Source organism: Gigantopelta aegis, unplaced genomic scaffold (genome assembly GCF_016097555.1).
Source record: "Gigantopelta aegis isolate Gae_Host unplaced genomic scaffold, Gae_host_genome ctg4091_pilon_pilon, whole genome shotgun sequence".
NCBI lineage: Eukaryota > Metazoa > Mollusca > Gastropoda > Neomphalida > Peltospiridae > Gigantopelta > Gigantopelta aegis.
The window spans coordinates 74,774-83,321 of record NW_024533676.1 but is presented as its reverse complement, the minus strand read 5'-3'; positions in this window follow the sequence as shown (position 1 = coordinate 83,321).

The window sequence follows — 8,548 nt, the reverse complement described above, 5'->3', positions numbered from 1 at the left end:
AAAGACATGATTTAAAACAATTTTTAAGTTGCTTGGGATGAGAAATGCCAGTCTGTATATACTTGTCAATAATAATGTATTGTATGGTGTTTTGATTATCAAATTTACAACTATTTTCGATAATGACGTATTTAACTGATAATATATGAACCACTTCATACCAGAAAAATAAATAACAATTCCAAAAGAGAAGTTGTCATTTACTTTCTGACTCCATAACAATTATTTTCATTAATTTAGTCACATTACATTACAATAATACCTTTGATAAAGGCTGGAAGACCTCAGACATATGATGCCTGTCCTAATTGTAGGAAATGAGAATACAAAATTATTAATAAAAAATTTCATTATGATAATGTGTAATTGGTTGTCACAACTAACTAATGAATTGATCTTGCAGCATTACTAACTTCATATAGCTAATATATTATGGCTCTCACTTGGGTATCATAAAATGCATAATTAGTGGGTGCGGTTTAAACTCAATAGATGTATTTAAAATGACTGAATACATAATTACACAGTTCATATACATATTATAGTATTCTATAGTAATATATATAATATTAACTGGTTAAAATACTACATACTAAGTTATCACTAAAACTATAACTTTAATAGTTTTATTTAGAGAATCTACTGAACTAAAATGATGTCTCTATATCAACTTCTTTGACCTTATGCATGTGATTATGAGCTGTGACAAGGTGTAAAAGTGTCAAAAAGGTATCAGTTATATTTGTTTATCCCATCATTGATTTAGTACCTATTCACACTGTGACAGAGGGGGGTTCATGTTACAAAATCTAGTTTGTTTATCATATCATGTATATTATTTAATATTCATTCACACTGTGACAGAAGGGGTTCATGTTACAAAATCTAGTTTGTTTATCACATTATGTATATTATTTAATATTCATAGTCACAGTGGGTGTTCATATATGTTTATTACTAGTCATAAGATCTACAACGATTATTTGAATGTTAATTATTTTTTCATAGTAACAGTATGCTCAACACCTACTTCCTAACTAAGTAATGATATTATACTAACTGACTTCATTATGTCACTAATATCACCAATGAAGACAATATCATTATTGTTGTCAAAATTATATTATTTTCTCTTGTCATTGATATCTAGTCTTCTAGGTGTCACTTATACAACTGTCATTAAACTAATGTGAATTGGATTGCTCCAACTGCTAGTTATTAATGTCTTGTCATGGTACCACCTCCCCTCTCTGATGTCATTTTAAATACTGGTAATACTATCCTAATTGTCTGGTGCATTACCCTTGTACTATGTAAATGTTTTGGATAGTTTTAACAATAGTGGACACCAGTGGTCTATTAGACAATCAACCCAGTGATCCAATTACCTTTATGACAACGAAAGAGGAGGTAATTGTATGTATATGATAGATACTCTTACGTCCACTGCTCATGACAATCATTGTTGTCCCATCTAATGGTAACCTTACCATGCATAATTAGCAAGGCAGTACAATTAATAATGAAATGTGCATAATTCACTATTTAGTATCTAAAATGCAAGTTAGTCATTATAAGATAGCTTCCTGTCTACTTGATGACCTCACTATAATATATAGATACCCACTCTACATATAAGTTGTAAGGGATGTGTAAGAAATGTTAATTAAATTAATTCAAAAACAGACTTTGAGCAATGAAACTGTTTTTATATCAGAAAAATGCATTCATTGCATGAGGAAATTTGGGTGGCTTCAATTGAATAGAGTACATATAATAAATATAAACCACTATACTCAATCTTTGTTATAAGTGCTGAATCATCTTTTACTGTTATTATCTATATGATTATGTTATGAATCAAATTATAGAGATCTTTAAAATTTACCACAGCTTACAAGACCATATATCATATATATAATTTTCTTACATGATTTGTGCTAATATTTTTAAGACTATGTACAATATTAAAATAGAGCTGGTATATTTCTTCAAGAAAGAAGTAATGACAGACAAGTCAGTGCAGCTTTTTTATTAATTCATTGGTCGTTATCGATATCACTTAACATGAATATTGTTGAGAATTTTATAGATTGGGTGTACCTTTGGTGACTGAATCAGTCTGTTCGCTTCTTTTTTATTTAGATTTTTAATGTTAAAGTTAGTGTTGGTCTCTGAAAATATATAGTCATTATACACAAGCAGGTAAGTTATATAATTAATTTTCTTATCTAATTAGATATGTTACGGCCCGCCCGACTTTGGCCTGATTTAAATGGAAAGAATGCTCGGAAACAGTATGGCCAGCTTTATTTAATAGAAATGTTCAACTTGTACCAATGCCTGCAACTTGTTTTAATCATGGATAGAAGGTGTAAAGAAAGCAATTAGAAATATATTCAATAAAGTTGAATGCAACAATCGCTGTCACGCACATGCAATTCTATATGTTGAAGGCCATTCAGATCTAAAAACCAACCCGACTTGAGCTATAATCATATAGTTTCTTTCCCTCTTTTTTTTTAATTATAACACAAAAATGTCCTTGAAGATCGAATAAATCAATAAAATGATAGTTTATCTTTTTCATTTAAATATTGAGTCACCTTACTTAAAATAAACCGTAATATAATATAATGTAATATATATATATATATATCTATATATATATATATATATATATTATATATATATATATATATATATATATATATATATAATATATATCAAAGTTTTTTTTATCTATTTTTTTAGTGATCAAATTGTTCAGAGAGGAAAATAATGGATGTGCTTTATCCTTTACCTGAACAGGAACAGGTAAAAGCACACAATACATGCATAAATCCAATAATCTCCTCGATCAGGTTGCTAATAATCAGCAAAGCAGCTTAAATATAGGTCGGCAGAGGCGTGTTTCTTTAATCATGAATGTGGAAGGCCCTATCAGAAGCGGTAATTGGATATGAATTTATTGCAAGTTTGTTATTATAACTGTAATTAGGAGACAAGCAACCATGAGACACAACAAGCATATAGACGTATTTCTCGACATGAATATGTCACAGGTATGGACAAGGTGGAGAACGAGTATACATTAGTGATCTGACTACAAATGATCGTGAGTAAAAATTCTAAATTACTAAAATTTAATATGATATTTTTGGTTGTTTACAATATTCAATTGTTCAGTAATGCTCAGATAATTTCTAATTACTGAACAATCATTTTCATGTAGATGCTGAAGCTTTCATTATTACTCCCAACTGGCTGAAGAAATGCATCCTTGATGAAAATATTAAAGCTAAGACAGCTCCATTCCTGTTATGTTTTGCTGGTTTACCTGATAGTAAGAAATCAACAGCTCTTATCAGATAATGAAAAATCACTTTAAGATTGACACAAAAAGGTCACCATGAAGAATGTGGCATAAGATTTTATGACTTTGCTGCAGTGAGAAGGCCACCAAACAAAGAAATTGTTTATGATGCTACAGATTCTCTCGTTATATATGGATATGTTCTGGTTGTCGAATCAGCAAATTGAATACCTTTTGCGTATTAGAGGCCACATTTAAAGAGGTTCATGAGCCTTCCTGCATTCCATCAGATAAGGTTTATTTTTTATGACAAAGAACTAAAACGATCATTTGATGACTATCTTTGATAACTTATCAGTGCTCACATGCAAAAAGGAATCAGTAGAGAATGTACCTATTTGGAATCAAAGCTTAGCTAGTGGAATATCCATGATTAATATCTGGGATATTGGTCTTAATAAAGTTGCATTTTATGTTTTGCCTCTTTTAGCTGGTTTGCTGTACAATAGTCGTTCATGGCTCTTTTTTGACCTTGTTCGTGATCTTCCTAAGTTATATGAGCCACCAGATGTACCATTAAATAGGTATGATTCTTCTCGAAATGATAGAGAAATTATTATGAAATGGAGAGCTCGATTCATTATCTGCTTCGTTTTGCAAAGCTAGCTCAGTCAAATGAATCTCGTCAAAAGATATGTAAGTTAATAGCAACCTATACTACATCCTAGAAAGCAAGACTTTAGATGAAAAGATAGAGGCATTCAAAAATGAAGCGAAAAAGTGCTGCCACACAAATGCAAGTAGATGATGTTATTGATATAGATAATGTCATACCATTTAACCCAGAAGATAAAAACATTGATAACTTAAATAAACTTTTCGATGACATAGTTCATGACCAGTTTGAAAGGTCTATTGAAATGCCTCTTTCATTTGTCTTTTTACGTAGCTTTTTATGTAGAAAGATGAAAGCAAACTTTTATATATCGAAGGACAAACTAAAGCAGATAGCAGCAAAGCTACGCATTGCAAATGAGATGTTTGAAAAGTTTTGTCAACTCTTCACTTCATTTGGGTAGTATTATCGATCGATGTTAGCCTTTATTGACAGCTCGTCTGATCTCATTATACTTAAACCAGTTGATTTTCTTTCATGAGCTAGACAAGCTTTTCTATCCTTCATCAGATGTTGACCCACTAGTCAAAAAATGTGGCATCATTACTGAGTCCTGACTGCTGCTGCTATATTGGAGATAATGTGAACATTTTTTGTCTTTTCTCATGTCATTTGGTTTAGCCCAGAAACTACAATCTCGGCAATTTTAGTATTTCAGTAACAGGAAAGTATGCTTACTATGTACCTCATGCATGCATTGGGAGTCCAATTGTAGAAAGCGACCCAACTGCTTTACATTTGCTTCGCGATATTAATATGCCCATGTCTCATATAAGAGTTAACTTTACCTCTGCATTTTTAAAAAAACCATCCTTTAACAAAGGTACAAATTCCTGATGAACCACATTACAATGTCCATTCATTTAAAGCCTTTAATCCTCCTGATAAAGTAAGTGATCAGGAAGTTCATTTTTGAGCTTGTTCATCTTGGAGATGCTCTTGAGATTCGTTTTCCCAAACCATACGAAAACATTTCAAATGAAGATGTTTGCACTGAGATTATTACTACCTGCCATAGCATAATGCCAGAAGGAGCGAAATATACAACTTTGCAGTTGTGTGTTCTACTGATCGGGATCCAAATGTTACATATAAGCTTCAAAGGAGTCATCATTTTTTACCTAATAGGGAGCTTAGTAAAAAAAATGTAGAGATTTGGGCCGACTTAAATATTGTCCTTAATATGTGGAATGCAGTTCTTGATAAGGTAAGACTTTACAGATAACAATATACAATTGATATAATTATATTAGGATAAAAGTAAACTAAAGGTGCCTGATGATAAAAGACTTGATGCAGGCAAGTTTTGCTTTTCAATACTCATAAAATTACTCTCATTTTTTCAGACCCTTTGGCAACAAAGATATTGTTTCAGTTACAGACAAAATGTCACAACTGTCAGATGTAGCATTGTCAACTACTATCAAATGTCTTTTTAGTAATGACGACGGCATCCCTTGTCAGAAAAGAAAAATGGGAACTGAGCATGAAAATAATGTTAGTTTGGAAAGATTTGGCTAATGGTGTTGAAGAAACATCAAAGACAGCACTTGCAAAAAAAAACTAAAGAAGGCTGCTAGTGAAGTAAAAGAATTTAACCAAGAAGAAAGTCAGAAGCTAGAAAGCTTAGCAAGATCATTAATTTTTAGAGGTAACTTTTGTTACTATAGTAAAATATAGCATATGATTTTTCTATACCTGTAACATTATGTATATTGTATAATGTATGTATATGTATATAATATGCATGTAGAATGTGTACAAGTAGATGTTCAATATAATTTTATTCTCTCTATAGTATAGTGATACAGCTATTAGCTAATAGTGTTCTGCTGTTTAAAGAAGCTCTATTTACTTATTTGGGCAAAATCTTAATATTAAAAACTAAGTTAACATATTATATTTCTGTTATATTACTTTAATATATTTGCTGTGTAATAAAAGTTTATATCCTTATAAAATTATTTCTCATTATTCAATATTTTTTTTGTTTGACTTTCCAATATGTTAACATTATTATTTTTAACATATTATGGTTAACTTATGTAACTATATTACATTTTTGATGCACTTTTGTACTTGCTCTTTGAATTTGACCAAAGCATGTGCAGACATAAGGTTGTTCAATACTAATTCTCCCATTCCCAGCATTGAATAAAGCTTGTAAGAGCAATACTGATTGGGCTACTTGTGTAATGATTTGTATTGATTTGTCCTATCATTTCTACCTTGTTTATCTCCTTTTTAACCATTGACATCCCTACATCTTCAAATTTTAAAAATATATTTTTTAAGATATATAATATGACAATGACTTTTCTGCTGATAACTTATAACTTCTAAAAGATATAATGCACACTGTATACTACCTTGATATTGATAAATATGTATGTGTAATAATTAAGGATATGATGTAGCAAAAAATAATAAACAGAAAGTACTACTGATGATATACAATGAGATTATTCAATATAGTTATAGTTAGTTTTTATTACAAGATAAAGCTGTAATAAGTCTGTTGATTCATCAAGTGATTGCATTTCTCTTTGATCTTCCTGATCTAAATATCTCTCATATGTTCCTCAGCTATCAAATGTATGTTGATTTCATTTTCTCTGACTCGAAATTATAAACATTTCGCTAGTATTATGAATATAATAAGTATTATGAGAATAATGGCACCCTTTAGTACATATAGTATAGAGAACTCTGACAATTGTGTATCTTCTTGGCAATTAAATGGATATTTCCATTAAATACTAACGAGATAACCAAGTCCAAATGCTGCATTCCAAAGCCCAACCAAAAACCCTCTCTATCTCATGTGGACACTGAGCTATTGTGAATTCTAATGATGTTGGAACAATGAAAGCAAAAGCAATCCCATATAAACTTTTTGGAGTAATAACTGTTTTGTATGAAGTGTCAAAAACTGCCTATGCAAGCCAACATGACAACATAATATAATGTAGTTAATAAAGCAAAAATAAGTCCTAGACCAATTCTCTTGAGCATACTAGGAATAAAGATTTATAGAAACATGGATATATCAACAAACTGATAGAGAAGAATAAGAACTACAGCTAGCTAATAAGTATATTGAATCATTCAAGATAAAGCAAGAGATGAACTGTGGAGTTTTTTGTTTTGAATAGAAAAACCTATTCACAGTTAATTCAATCAGTTTTTCACAGCAAAGAACCCACTATAGAGATTAATTAATAAGAATTAATCTTTTAAAACTGTTTTAACATCCTCTACCTGCTCACTGAGAAAGGTCCACCATATTTTTGTTTACCTAAGTCTAGACGTGAAGGATACTCTTCCTCCCAGTAGGTCAAAGCACTACGATTTTTTGGATATTTGTTTTTCCTGGATAATTTAATACTTGACCAATGAGCTTGAGTGGATTGACATGTGTGGAGTAGTATCAATCCAATGTTTAAAGAAATAGTAGTTATTAATACTACAGATACAGCTATGCCTGACATGACATAAGACACAATGACAAACTCTTTTATTTATGCCCTGTCCAATTTCAATAATGATGAAAGACAAAGGAATACAAATAGTATCCCAATAGATATTAGTACTTAGTTCATCAGCTGATGCTCCTATTACTTGATCAAGACTGGAATTGAACATATTAGATTGAAAACAACAAACTCCAAATCAATTCCAGTTGAAAAAGAAATACTCAAGGCTATTACAAAAGAGTGTTATATTCTGGTAAATATATATTTTCTTACATAATTGCCAAGCCACAAAAATTATCCAAGACAAAAACATAAAGTATATACTAGTAAATAATAGTTTTATATCTACCTGTCTTTGCATCAGCAAGTAGACCAAAGAATGGAAATGAAAAGTATATCAGACAATATCCTATACCAAAAAGAATACGCTGACAATTTAATGCAATTGATGGTGTTTCAATATGGCTGTTGATGTAGACAGTTGCACCTTTTACACATCGTAAATGATAGATATTGACATGAATCAAGGCATCCCAAAGGATGAGTAGTATCACTGATTTAGATCTAATGATTTGCTTAGAACAAGTCAGACTAATTCTCTTCATCTCCCCCAAAAAAGTGATCATTCAATAATATTCTATTTTCAGTAAATAATATATTGAAATAACAACATTGTTATTGTATAAAAAATTACTCAACTGTTCTGTTGATTTATTTTATGTTTTGTAAACATTGACAACAAGATACATGATACATAGTAAGTTATTGAGTAATGTAATTACTATTAGTAGTATAATGAAAATGTTGTCTTAATCATAAAGGTAAATGACTTTCTACAGCAATACAGATAAAAACAAGCAAATTTTAATTAATATAATGCGGAATCAAATGTAATATTTAACTAGAACAAAAAACGTACACATAACAATAATTAATTGAAAAGTAGGATAAGTAATTGGATATACTATTTGTTATATACTCTGTTTTTAGCACTCATGATTCATAGATCCTTTTAACAACATCTTTGAATAATTCTGCCCAGTACTGATATTATATAATGGTAATTTCTCTCACAGCATT